The sequence below is a fragment of the Henckelia pumila genome, chromosome 1 (genome assembly GCF_033568475.1).
Source record: "Henckelia pumila isolate YLH828 chromosome 1, ASM3356847v2, whole genome shotgun sequence".
Taxonomy (NCBI): domain Eukaryota; kingdom Viridiplantae; phylum Streptophyta; class Magnoliopsida; order Lamiales; family Gesneriaceae; genus Henckelia; species Henckelia pumila.
The window spans coordinates 110,640,984-110,655,493 of record NC_133120.1 but is presented as its reverse complement, the minus strand read 5'-3'; positions in this window follow the sequence as shown (position 1 = coordinate 110,655,493).

Here is a 14,510-nt window from a genome sequence, read left to right as displayed (position 1 = left end):
ACTGTATTCGCTCTATAACAAATCGTGCAGAAGTTTGAGTTGCTCGGTTCTGGACAGAAAATGCGGTTCCCTGATCAACTTTGGCACTGCTTCTTAGATCAACCTCGGTCAGCTTCTTGGCTTAGCCTTGCTGTAGATGATTGCTTAAAACTGGAACAAGAAGTATGCTCGAATTTGGACAGAGTTTCTGCTCCAACCTTGACAGAAATTCTGCTCAATACTTGGACAGAAGTCTGCAAGAATTATGCTGCTTCGAATGACAGAGCTGAAACCCGAAATGTGGAGTGGTGGTGCTCGAATTTTGTGTGATTTCCTTGGGGTTTCTGCCACTATTTATAGGAAAAATCAACAGGTGAAGGGTCTCCTCATTCATGACCAATAATGTTCATTAACAGCCATGATTCCTCATTATTTCAGCTGTTACAACCTCTTGGTTTCTAGCTGTTGCAATCCTTGGCTGATACATGCAACATTAATCTGCATACTCAATGTGGCTGTTACAATTCCTGCCTATGACAAAAACGTGGCTTCACAATGCAAGATACAAATCAGGATTCGAGGAATATTGGTTGTAACTGCTTTAGAATATGGAACTCAAATACTTGATGCATGCTGGCGAATGCGAATCCAACACAACATTACTGGTTTCGAAATCGTGACATACATTGTGTTTTTTTAGATTGAATGATCAAAGACAAATTAACTGGGAACTTAACACTTTCTTTAAATTTTGTGGTACGTACAAATATATGAAACATGCATGCATGCATATACATCCAGTGGTTTGTGTCTTTTAATTTCTTTCCGAAGATAGATGACCCACATGAAAGAACCAAGTTGGATATATGTTGAGAATCTGCTAGAAATTATATTAGTACAATTTGGTTACGAAGGAGGAGTGTGGGTCCGTATGACATAAATATCAATCAAACTTGCATGGGAAGGTATTGGAACGTAAGTACTCTTAATTTTTTTTTTCAATACCGTGGGAAGTGTGGAGGTTTAAGACTTTGGAGTTTGGACTGAGAAGATGTAGATTAAAAAACCACTTACATACTGTTTTTTAGAGGTATTTTTATTGAAAAGAACAGCACCGTTCGGCGTTGGATATTGCATGAAAAGTGCCTTTTATTTTTTTAGATAGAATTAGAAGCAATAACTCAAATGTTTAAAAAAAAAAAAAAGATTCTAAAAAACCCAATGAACAATACACCTTTTTCAAGAAAGAAAAGCACTCTGTTAGCATCTCCAACCAAACGGAATCTCCTAAGCCATCGGCTCACCGGTACGCATTGACCAATATTTAATGGCATGAAATTCAATTCAAGTCAAATTTTCGTGCACCTTTACTTCTTGTATAATTGACTATATATTGTTCGTATTCGTGACAGTATTGTTTAATTTCTCCGTCACAGACTAAATTAACTTTATAGTTTTGGATAAATTTATAAGACTTTTCTCACTTATTTTTAATTGGTTCAAATGAGTAATAATTTGTAGCAATTATTCCATGGGATTTGAAATTACAAATACTATTTTAGTGTACCTTGAGAAAATTAGAATGAATTTTGAAATAAGTATCAAATAAAAACATATTTTATTTCAAAATGTTTGTAGCTAGCTAGCCTAATCGCTATTTTTAATTGATTAAAATGAGTAATAATTTGTAGCAATTATTCCATGGGATTTGAAATTACAAATACTCTTTTAGTGCATGTTTGGCACGTAAATGTGATTTTAAAATGAGATTGATATTTGATAAGATTTCATTTAAGTAAATGAAATTATTATGAAATTGATAGGAGTCCGTGGAATTTCATCACATGCAAGTTTAAAATTTTTAAAAAATTTTATTTATATAACTTACTATAGTTATGGGTGTAAACGAGTCGAGCTACTCGTGAGCAGCTCGTGAGTAGCTCGGTCGAAGCTCGACTCGAGCTCGATTTGACCGAGCTCGAGCTCGAGTAGCTCAAACTCACAATCGAGATCAATTCGAGCTTTAAATCTATGTGTTCGAGTAGCTCGATAAGCACATATATAAAAAAATATAAATATAATATATATAATATAATATTTATTTATATATATATATATTTTTTATAATATTTATATATTTATTCATTTATTTATAATATTTATATATTTATTTATATAATATAAATATTATATTTATTTATTTATTCAAATATTTTTAATATATATTTTTTTAATTCAATCTCGAGATCGAGCTCGAGTACTCGAACTACTACTCGAGCCCGAGCTCGAGAACATATTTTACTAATTGATCGAGCTCGAGCTCGAGCTCTAGCTCTAGCTCGAGTATTAAAATATGTGCTCGAGCTCGCTCGATAACACCCCTAACTATAGCTAGCTCATAGATTTCAAGTACTTTTCTTTACAAATTTTACAAAATGTCATTTATCTAAAATCTTATATTCTCAATTCACATTATTATATTTTAAATTGTAACCAAACACAAAAAAATGGAATTTAAATTTCATTGATTTGACATTTATAATCCAATTTCAATTTCAATTTCAAATATCATTTTTTAATGGTTTCAAGAATTCAATTAATTAATATTATTATTTATTTTTATTTTTGGAAAGGGACACAAAAAAATAATGCTCCCACTTTTGAATAAGAAGACATGCAGATTCACTCGCTTTATCTTCGACCGGGAAAGACAGGGGATACAATTCCTCTTGCTTTTTTTTTTTTCCCCTTTCTATTTACTCTCTTTTTAATTCAAATCCTGATTAATTTTGTTTCATGTATCAAACAACAAAAAATGAAAAAATAAATTGGTCATTTACACGGAATATTCGAATACCAGATAAAAAGAACACCACGGGTTTGTTTTTGTTTTGTTGAGAAGATTTTTGAGGAAATATTTTAGAAATTCAAATATGTTACAATGTTTTTGGTTAAAAATGAGTAGACGGTCTCATTCGTGAGACGTGTCAATCCTATCCATATTTATAATAATAAAAAATATTTTTGGCATAAAATATAATAATTTTTAATGGATAATCCATATAAAAAACCCGCCTAAAAAAATGACCATTGAGACCGTACGTATCATAGGAGTTTTTTTTCGTTAAAAATATAATCTAAAATTAAAAATACTTGGAAAGTGGTGAAGATTTGATACAAAGTAAAGATTGCGTCTGAAAAAAGGGTCAAGCGCCTGAAAGATAATGTGATATTGTCTGGGGCTTCGAGTATCCTTTTTCAAAACAGCATACGGTTGAAAACTTTGCTCAAAATGGTTTTAATTTATTTTTGTTTAACTTCTCAAATATGAAACAGTGGCGAATTCTCTTCGATATTCCAACGTTATGCAACACAAATGATAGCATCCTAACTAATTACAGTATCTCTTAACTTGTGTTTAGTAAGTTTACGAATTACGATGAAAGATGGTAGACTTAACTTGCCTAGATGTGAAAGTTAAGCATGAAGATTTCTTAAACCTCGATCCAAGTGATCCTTCATGTGCCAAGGTATCATGAATAATGGTTTTTGAATTGAATTAAATCTCTTTTCTTGTTACTATCTTTCTTTCTATTTTGGCCCCCATTTTTCACATTTTAGTCATAAATGTGAAGCAGGTACTTTAGATAAATTATTTTGACATGATCTTAACGTCACGTACTCATGTATGACTATCTTTCTTTCTATTATCATTTTCCAGCTGAACATTTATTGTGGGCAGATTTAGTGGAAGATAAAGAGGGGTTCTTCATCGCTCTGTTTGTGACGAAGATCATTCGGCACTCGGAAGACCGCGCCGGTGCATTTGGAAAGAAAGTAAAAGTTGCAAGAAAAAATAAGAAAACCTTCAGGCATTTTTGTTGCCAAAATGCTTAAAGTGCCGTTTAAATCAAGACATAAACTATGAAACCTAATTATGCCCATTTGTCATACATGTTGTAATGTCTATTCACTTGGCTTGATTGTTTACTTCTCGAGAAAACTTTTCTCAAAAGAAAATGTTTTCCAAGTTGAGCAAATATTAACCAACTATATTGGCCTATTAGGTCGGCATGTTATTAGTGGGCTAGTTGATTAATTGATTCGGCAGAAATTAGTAATGTTTTAAACGCATTGGACTTAGGTTGTATCAATTTGATATTTAAGCTGTGCTTGCTTGGGCTCACTTCCACCGCCGATATTGTCTATACAAAGCCTACTTCCTCGCCGTTTGTGCAAAACCTGGTGAAGTTAAGGTTTCTTGTTAATTGAGTATTTTTTTTAGCACTAGATCAACAAATTATTTAGTCAATTTTAGAATTTAGAAAAAAAATATGTACTTGAGTTGAAAAAGTGGTATATTTGTTCATCCATGAAAATGTCAATAATAGTTATTTATGGACTCGGATCCCCTACAATAGAGGATGCTATGTAGGTAGTAAAGGTCCACATTACACATTTTGTTTATTTTTTATTTTATTTTATTGATTTTTAAATAAATATATTGTAATTATTTTGTCCCCTCATTTCGTGGTTTGTTTGTTTTTTTTTTTTTCATCTTTCTTTTGTAGGCCTTATTTGTCCATCTTTTGTTGCGACTTGCGAGTGTATAACATTTTTTATATTTCATTTTCACTCCTTTTCTTTTCTCCACCTCTTTACACATGTTCAACTCATCCGTTATTCGTTTGTTCCCCCTCAATTCAATATATACAATAGAGGAGAGGAAAGTTCGATTTTCTTGATCTTTTACACATTCAATTTTCTTCTAATTGTTTGGTTGCTGAATTCTTTATCTTGTTTTTTAACTTTAATGATATTTCGAAAAAAATTTGATGTGTCAATAACTTAAGCCAAAAAAATAAAAATAAAAATCATCCATATTAAGTGAAAACTTTTGTTATAATATTTATTATTATTTAATATAGCTAGGCATCACTTGATCTTATTTGGTATCCTCTTGAAGTCATGAATTTTAATTGAAACTAATCGCATCTGCACACGCATTGCGTGTGTGATTAAAATATAAATATTATTTATTGTGTGTGTGTGTGTGTCTATATATATATATATATATATATATATATATATATATATATTGAATTTTTGTTTCAAATCAATTTAAATTTAAAAATAAAATCAAGACACACAAATAGAGAAAATTATGGACAATGAAGTTTAAAATATAGATAAAGATAGAGATAGAGATTTTATTCTTTTTTAAGGGTGTTTTAGATATTTGGTCTTGGTTTTCACCAAATTAATTTTAATTGGGTTAGTAAGTGGTGCACTTATTTAATAACATAGTAAGATATATCTAATACATATTCTTAATTAATTTTTTTTCTTTTTGAAGGTATCACAATGTTAGTTAAATGAGAGTTCCAAATATATGAATTATTTATTTTTGTTGGCACGTTGATATATATATTTTGAATTTTATATAACTTTAAATTATTCTCATTTTTATCATTTTAGATTGTTACCTAATTTTTAGAGTGTTTATATTTCCAAGCACACGAAAATAAACGTGCATAAATAATTTATGTTAAAATTAAAATAAATGAATAGTTTAATTATGAAATATTAGTTATAAATAGTAAATAATATTTAAAAATAGTAAATAACAAATTTATTTATGAAATTTCATTTTGTTTTCCGGATCAAGGTATTTAGTACTCTATTGAATTATTGGTGCATTATTATATAACAAAACATAGAAACATAAATTATATCCTATCATATTTTCTTTAAATCTAAAGCCAATAATATCTAATCAACTAACTATAAGATAAAGTACGCGTCTCTTAATTTTATCTATATATATACGTGAATTGAATGATTGAGTAAAAAAATTCAGAATCTGCAGCCATCGACCTAATTGTTGCTTCTTGTTGAACAAAGTACGTTTTCGAATCTTTCTCTCTACGATTCTTATTAAATTCTATCATTTTTTCCGTTTGGTTGGACGCATTATTGTATCTATAATTTATCTCATTCAATCTCGTGTTATTCTCGTCATATTATTTATACATCTATTAATTATTAATTTACATCAATCAAAGCATTAATAATTTATCTTACATCAATCAAATCATTGAATTTAAATTATTATATTACCCTTATAAATAATATTATTTTTATTTTATTTATTTTTGAAAGAACAAAATGGTAATTTATCATTTTATATAAAATTTAATAAATCAAATCAAATAAAATATAATCTAACAATCAAATATTATATTAATTATCATTTATTATTTATTTCTTATTATAATTTATCAATCAAATATTTTATTAATTATCATTTCTTATTTATTTCTTATTATCATAATCATAAGAGTTTTTTTTATGCATCTTAATTTATCTCATGCCTACACGTACATTTTTCGAAACAAAAAATTATTACATTATTATAATTTACATATAGATCATTATGTATTTTAATATGATAATTTCAAACTAAAAACAATTATATTTTTTCATGTGATTGAACTATTTTGTTTTTTTAATTAGTATCTTAATTTATTATATTATCATAATCAAAAGATTTTTTCACACATCTTAATTTATCTCACGATCCTACGTTTTGAACAAAAAAAAAAAATCACCAATAATGCTCATTATAACTAAATATAGGAATTATACATCTACTTGAAAGATTCAACAATTATAGGAGAAAAATTAGATGCTAGAAATACTTTATTTTATATGTAATAAAATTTTCTTCTCCTAATTTATTATTTTTAAAATGTATTTAGGATAATTATTGATACTTAATGCTCAATTAAAATCAAATAATTTCTTTTTCCTTCATAGCCCTTTTCTTTTCTTGTAACTGCCCATAATACCCATCATATTTTACACTCTAAAAAATAAAGTTGAGACAATAATGAAATTTGATAAGGGCATCCTCAACGGCCGAGGATGTTGAGCGAATAAGCCCAACATTCTCGGCCCAATACATCTCTCGCCCCTTCAAGGGGCGAGAATATTGCACGCGGATAACAAGCCCTGGACGAAAATCGTCTGCGCGGTAAAGCCCACCGATGACTTCTTTTTCCTTTTTTTTTCTTTTTGTTTTGTTTTAAAAAAATTGAAAGTGATCCAACGGCCAGATTAATGTGGCCGTTCGATCTATTTGGCCTTTTAAATAATTTGAGAAATTAAAATTTACAGAATTAATAATAAAAAAAGTAATTTGATCGTTGTAAATCAATGACCAAGATCTCCTCATCCTTAAAAATTTTTTAAAAATTTTAAAAAATCATTTAATTTTTTTTAAATTTATATTTCTTAATTTCACGTATTTCTTAATTTTTTGTAATATTTAAATTTTAATTATGTGTAATTTTAATTTCTTTTAATTGTGCAAATTTATTTTGTGTTTAAATAAAAATATATTTAATGAAAAAAAATTAATATTTCAACATCCTCTCTACAACATCATCTCACCCTCGCAGAACCAAACAATGAAGTTATCGTCGCTGACATCATCATGCAATTAAATTACCAACTTCATCACATCATCTCACTATTGAACATGTTCTAATGCAAAATTTTGTGTTTTCTTGTAACTACCCGTGATACCCATCATGTTTTACACTCTAAAGAATAAAGTTGAGGCAATAATAAAATTTGATAACGCAAAATTTTGCGCATCATTCATATTTTTGATAGTAGAAATAGATGTATTGCATACAAATATTAGTTTTCTTTTCTTGTTGTTAATTAGTGGAATAGGTTATAGCTAAGCTTTTGACAATTGATCATGAGTTCGATTCTTTTTACCAACACTTTCTTGGACGAGTCTATAATTAACATATAATATTGAATGCAGAGGCATATCCGAGTTTAGGCGTAAACGAACACAAGAGATCGAAAGTATTTAAACGAAAAGCGACCGAACTGAACAACTGGTGACGGCTACTGGAAGACCCCGCTGATAAGCCGGTATATGATCATGATAAGGATGTTGACATTGGATCAAGAGAGCTTTAGGTAGTTTTTGGGAGACCTTCTAAAATATATAATCGAGCCAGAAAATAAAACATCTTTTTTTTTTGGTAGGTAACTACAAAATGGTTTTTGTCAAGTCCATTCGTTATTCAAAACAAAGGGTGTAAAAATCACACAATTTCCAAATTACATTCAATTAATGATAACTCACACACACAAAAGAGTCAAACAACAATCATATTTTTAATCAGATTCTTGTCTTCCAGCTCGATCATACTTGGCTGATCTCAATCTGGCAAATGGCAGCCTTACAACTATATATCCCTTTCGCCCGCAACCATTTGTCGATGAACCTCACCGTGTTGCCAACCAGAAGAATCGCCATCACGCCGCACCACACCGTGATAGCAGTCTCAACAACATGGCTTTTAGATTCTGCATACCTTTTCGGGGTTATAACAAGAATGGATAAGCCATAAGTTATAGCTATTGATGTCACAGTCAGCCACATTGCAACCATCAAAAGCCATACAAGAAACCTGCGGTTAAACGGCAGACCACTGATGAAAATAATATTATGCTCATAGAAGAGGCGAACGCCACAGTGTTCACTCGTATTTTGACATGATAGCTTCTCCTGCGTGGTGAGGATTTGGCACCGGGTTTCCTTGCGAATCTTGGGTCAGTTCATCCTGCCAAAGCCCGCCTGGAGGGCTCAATTGTTAGAGTTGATGCCCTGCAAGCCAAATGTTGGTCAGGGATTTTATTAACTCAAGTGTAATAACAATCTTTATTTTAATATATTACGCCTTAAACGCATACAAATCTCGTGTGATGAGATTAATATTTTTAATGCATTAACAAGTCTCATAATATTATGTTTTGATGATTACAAAACTCGGTTAATTGTTACTAACCATTTAAAGTGAGATTTTACAGATTAGATTTATTGATGATTAAATTCTTGGAAGCTATTTTGAAGCTATACATGTATTTATAAAGTCTTTTATTTCTCATTGAATGGATGAAACATTGTTAAGAGATATGAATAAAAAGACAAGAAGAAGCCAAAGTATGGATAATCAAATTCCGAAAATTACTGGAAATTTTCTAGGCCATGAAATCCGATCTTCACCGGTCATAATCGTGATGAGGAAGTTTTACATTTGCTGTCCAAATGTGAGAGCAATCCAACGGCTAGATATGAAGTTATGATTTTTCCACAAAAGTTGTGCAGTACCTATTTCTGCAGAACTTGAAGTGAAGGATGAAGAATCAACTTCTGAAAATTACTGGACGTGCTTGAGACATCCAAAACGAATCTCCACCTATCAAAATCAATATCAGGATGTTTTAAAACTTATATCAAAATTTCATATCAATCCAACGGCTAGATATGGAGTTATTATTTTTCCACAAAGGTTGCACAGTACCTATTTCTGCAGAACATGAAGCAAATGATGAAGATTCAACTTCGGAAATTAACTGGGATTGTTTGAGACATCCAAATCAAATCTCCATTGATCAGATTCAAATTTAGGATGTTTTACAACCTCTGTCCAAAATTCAGATCAATCCAACGGATGGATATTGAGATATGAATTTTTCAAATTTGTTGCACATAACAAGTTCGAAAACTTGATGAAGTGACTTCCAAAAATTACTGGAAATGTTTGACTCGTTAAAATCAAATCTTCACCATTCAGAATGAATATTTTAGATGTTTTAAAGCTTCAGTTCAAATTTCAGATCAATCCAACGGTTAGATTGGAAGATATAATTTTTCCACAAAATCCGCTCAGTGCTGGGAAAAATTAGGCAGCGGCGCCAAACACTTTTTGTCACTCCTTGACTTCTTAACACACGCTCCAAGCACTCAAATCAGATTCAAATCTTTTCCAACTATAAATAGAGGCCATCCAAGTTCATTTGGTTAATCGATCTCAACTCTCTTTGCGAGAAAGTTCCTCTCCTACAAGAGTTAAAAGAAATATTTGTGAGATATATATTCAAAATCGAGGGTTGTTTGTATAAGTTCATTCGTGAGTTGGTTTCTCGGTTATTGTAAACACTTGTGTGTGAAGCCAAGTGTATTTACGAGTGTTGTGGCTATCCTTGGAGCCCTTAAGGCCAAGTGTTGAGTTGTATCGGCGCGGTGATCGTGTCAAGTTGTAAGGCTATCCTTGGAGCCATCAAAGCCAAGTCGTTCGAAGTGCTAGTGGATCCTTGGTTAATCGATCTTAACCAAGAAGGGGAGACGTAGACGATTTATCGTCGAACTTTCATAAAAATCTCTTATCTCTTTTATTGTTTTATTTACATTACGCATTTATTTACTGCACTTATTATTAATTGTTTTAAGTCTTCCGCTTGCGTATTTGCATAATCGCTTTAAATTGCTAAAGTTGTCAATAGAACCTAAATCCCCCCCCCCCCCCAATTAGGTTCTAACATAATACAATTAATCTTTTATTTGGAATTTTTTTTTATCTGTATACCCATGCAAGCTGCATAGATAAAGACCTTGAATATACTATAGTAAGATATGAGGTTGTACATGTGATGGCAATCATGAAACACATATTATTTATTACTGTATATTCTAAATCAAGTTCCTAGTCGATTGAGCCGTCCAAAATAAGGATAAGGATCGCTCGAGCTCGAGACTAGAATCTCTGATGATGTGTACCACGTTTCATTGGTATGGACATAGAGATGTTTAATCATACAGATTGGTGCTCATACGATGAGTTCACTGAACTACCCTCCCTCGGACTTCCCAAGTGGTTATCATTCATCGAGTGGATAAGTCTGTGGTTATGGTTGTACACCATTAGTCCTTATGACCCGGGACAACACTGAGGCTCTACATGCTAGGACTTACTTTGACTCGTTTACCGACTCTATGAGGGTCATCAGGTGGCGAGGTTGGGTACAGTTGCGACACATGTAGGAGCTAGTGCATTGTAGTTGGGGATTCACCGCTCACCTATGGGTGTGGATATCCTATGTGATCAAGTGAGATAATAGTGAATGGAATCTCTGGCCAGAGTGTAAGATGTGTAGTAGAGTAAATTGTTTACCAAGTTACACATGTGATGCCACTATGTATTCTCAAAGACATCACATCGTTATCGAAATTTACATGCAACCCTCGATGAACCAATGGTTGCAATTTCGATCGAGATATATGAGATGAAGGGACTGTACTGTACGTTAACCATAATCGACTGGTTCTTGCAGGCACTATCAGTGATACCTAGGGAATCATGGGGCGTGCTACTTAACGCTCTTACCATGATTCGATGGGTTAAATCAGAAATGAGTTCTGAAATTTTATGATCAAGGAGTTGATGTATAGAATGAGGCTAATAAGGGTAAGTCTGGACCCACAGCTAGTTGTATCCCTGAACCATTGAGGGTTACACAAGTACTGATTTCCATGTTTTCGTTCAGATAATAAATTCAAAGAGTTGAATTTATAATAAACAAATTTGACTGGATCGATAGATAAGTTTATAAATAGTTTATAAAGGCTTATATAAATTTTGAGAGCAAAATTAATTAAAAGGGTTTAATTAATTTATCCGAGTTGGACTCAGATTTAAGGACTCACTCAATATATATATAAATGCATATATATATATATATAGATATATATATATATATATATATATATATATGGATATATAATATATATATATATATAATTATGGACGTGGGACCTTATGTTTATAATAATATATTATATTATTATAATTTTTTTTTTAAAAAAGGAAATAATGAGTTGTCTCCCGACAACTCATTTACTCACCCCAATAAATATTTCAATTGATTGGGGTTGAGGCATATTAAAAAAAAGGAGGAGAAATAGTTTCTTCTAAAACAATGCTCTTATGTTCGAAGCTCTTTCCTCTCTGGTTCTGCTCTCTTTGGCCAGTAATATTTTTTTTCTCTTCGTTAAATTTCTTCTTCTTTTAAGTGCGAATTAGAAGAGGAAAAGGAAATCCGGTCGTGGACCTGATTTGAAGAAAGAAAGAAAAATCCAATTGATTGTTCATAGGGATATACAACAAGAGCTATTTTTTATTTTTCGAAATAGTTGGAGCCATCGTCAATCTTTTAAGATTGATAGGTATAAATCTTTTAACACCCTATGAATGATTTATTTAAACCATACGAGTGTCCAAAAAAATTTTGAATGTCAAAATTAAATTTTAAACTTTCGCTGCGTTTTGGGTACGATAGAGATCCGAGATCCAACAGTGGTATCAGAGCCAAGTTCTCTATATCGTATGATTTATTTCATGTTGAGTATTTTTAATTTCTAACCGCATAAGAAAATATTTCAAAATCGCTACACCATAAAATTTAATTTTATAGAATTAAAAAATATATATATAGATATATGTATGTATATATATATTACGATATAGATATATGTACGTATATAGATATATATTATAAAATATATAGATATATGTATGTATATATATATTACGATATAGAGAAATGATATGGTGAGCAACCACCGTGAGCACTCATGTGAGCACCTGCTGATGTGTCACTCAACTATTGGATGTGCATGATGCCACGTCAGCAGGTGCTCACATGGATGCTCACGATGGCTGCTCACCATATCATTTTTCTTACGGATATAGATATATATTATAATAATATATATATGGATATATATTATTATTATTATCATATATATGTATAGATATGTGTATATATTTATTACGATATATATACATATATATATATATATTGTTATTATATATATTATTATATATAGATATGTGTATATATATGCATTACGATATGTATATATAAACATATATACATATATACATATATATAATAAAATAATAATAGTAATCATGCTTTGCATTTAATACAAAGCATGATTGCCGAAACAGCAATTGGGCAATTGTCGAATTGCTGACTGTCCGAATTATTCGGGTAGTATTCGGTCAGTAGGTGTAGGGGTGAGTCTGAAATGTTTCGGGCAGCCTTACGCATATACATATTTTTCGAAAAGAGTTTCGGATCCGATGCGATTTTATAAAATATTTTTTATGAAATAAATAATTAGAATGTGATTTAAATTATTTATAGTAAAAGGGTTTTACAAGAAAATCAATTATTATTGAATTAATTAGAAATTAAATAAAGGAGTTTATTTAATTTGTTAATTCATTTAATAATTGTGGCGGTTAGTGATAAAATTACAAGATACATGAAATTGATGAGTTATATAATATGTGATATTATATGCATGAAGGATGATCGAGAGCCATGACCAATGTGCTAGGTGTATGTTAGGATATTTTTCATGTCTCAACTTGTATAATTTTATTTGATAAAATTAAAGTGACCCTGGTTTATGGCTCGTTCCCACCCCTTGATATGTATCCCTTATGTGTCATGGCTATTCAAATGTAAATATTTGTAATAGTGGGAGATCAAGATTGGAATATGGTGGGCCCGATGATCAAGATGGAGACATGTAAAATATTGAAAGCTTATGTAATAAGTTGCATTTGCATCCCTGCATTTACCTAGGATTTGGACCTTGATCCATGTTTGGCTCGCATGGATCAAATAGTATTGGCAATCGATCATCCTTATTTAATTGTCATATTATGATATATGTGATATATAGTAATATGCATGTATGTATATTATTCGATAATATAGTTGCATGAATCCGGCAAACATACAAAATCATGGCACACGATTTTAAATAAAATGATGAGACAATTTCAAAATTAAAATCCCTCATTTTGAATATGATTCAAAATTTATATCAAGCCATAAAAGTAAAAATTAAAAGAGTTTAATTTATTCTTGTCTTCCATCAACGGTGGTTTCATGATGAACGCTACCCGCGGTCAGTGTCTGGCTCATATTATTGGGGAGACCTGGACGCCGAAAAGCTGTGACTTCCACTGACATAGGTGATGTGAATTGGGTGGAACTCCCATGACTTCGGCTCATATTATTGAGGACTCATGGCGACCGTCCACTACGATTCAATATTGATGGGTCGGCTTGACACTCGAAGATAAACGACGTCATATTATTGGGTCCTTATCAAGAGTAAGACGAAACACGTAGAGGTTGCATGGGGATGAAATTGGGCTCTATCTTTTAGAAATTATGATTGGCTGATATTATTCGGGATCATAGTTGTCTAGATTGGACTATACGCGCTCACTAAGGAAATACAATTTCCCGTTTTCATCAGAGGGTGGTGAAAATATCAAAATAGTGGGAGGAAATTTATAAAATTAAAGTCCATAATTTATATCTTATAATTATTTTAAAATAATTAGTAACAATTATCTGTTTTCAATTTCAGTATGTTTAAGATGTCGACACGCAATCCACTTTCTGTTATTCTCGAACAAAACAAGCTAACCGGACCTAGTTATCAAGACTGGCTAAGAAATCTAAAGATTTTTCTAAACTCTGAGAGGATTGCGTATGTGCTTGAAAAGAAGCCACCGAAGGAAGAAGCTCCTAACATCAGTGAGACTGAGTTAGCCAAGCTTGAGAAATGGTAG